Here is a 1,154-nt window from a genome sequence, read left to right as displayed (position 1 = left end):
TGCACACAGGGGCTTTATTCAGGAAACATGTAGCTATTATTTAAGTCTACAATATTTACAAAATCTTCATTTATTCAGCGAGACAGAATCCGAGCACCGAGTTAGTCTGAGTATAAAACTGATCAGGACGCTGACGCTAATCTGCACAACCTACAGTAGCACTTAGCATGAATAGTGACCAATAACATCACACGAGCACAACCTCGTGACCCCTTGTGTGTAAATATCTTTGCAAAAATTAAACTGTTCTAATAATAAATAATCATTTTCAGATCATTACATCTGTATTTTTCTACTCAAATTGCATTTTGTGTTTTTTAGTGTATTTTCATCACATTCATTCATTCATGCACACACACACACACACACACACACACACACACACACACACACACACACACACACACACACACGTTGTATAATCAGCACATTTTAGATGTTTATATGTTCATGCTGTAACTGTGTGTATTTCATGCCTTTATTTCTAGAGAGAACTAAAGACTCTGTTCCAGAAACACAAATTTTGTCACTGATATTTTTTAATCTTTTTACATTTTTTTCCTTTTTTAAAGTTAATTTTTTTCCTTTTTATTTATCGCATCCTTTTCAATATTTTTTCCTCCTGATATTTATAAGGTATAAAGTATAACATATACATTTTTTATTGCATCTTATTACCTGTTTTTATTTATTCTTTTGTTAATCTCCTGTTTTTTCATTTCTATTTTTGCCCCAAACCCTTTTATTAGGGTGGATCTGACTTTGTGTGATCTGTGAGTTTATGAGATGGATCTGAGGAGCAATGAAGCATGTGAGAGGATGAGAAGATGACACCAACCTCAGTCTCATGTCAGACCTGTTAATCCTTTCTGCATGCGGACCTTCTCAGTAGCAGAGCTGATACACAGAGCTAATACTGATGCACCAGGCCTCCTGAGCTGCTCACAGCCACACACACACACACACACACACACACACACACACACACACACACACACACACACACACACACACACACATGGTGTGTGTTGCAGCTCAGACCAAAGTGTGATTGCTTCCTGCAGTGCAGAAAGAATCAGGGCTTAAAAGGTCCTCTGAATCCCAGCTGGGAGTTTTTTGGGAAGTGAAGAGAGTGAAGACGCCGAGTGCTTCAG

This window comes from Tachysurus fulvidraco, chromosome 6, assembly GCF_022655615.1.
Source record: "Tachysurus fulvidraco isolate hzauxx_2018 chromosome 6, HZAU_PFXX_2.0, whole genome shotgun sequence".
Classification (NCBI taxonomy): Eukaryota; Metazoa; Chordata; class Actinopteri; order Siluriformes; family Bagridae; genus Tachysurus; species Tachysurus fulvidraco.
This window is presented reverse-complemented; position numbering follows the sequence as displayed.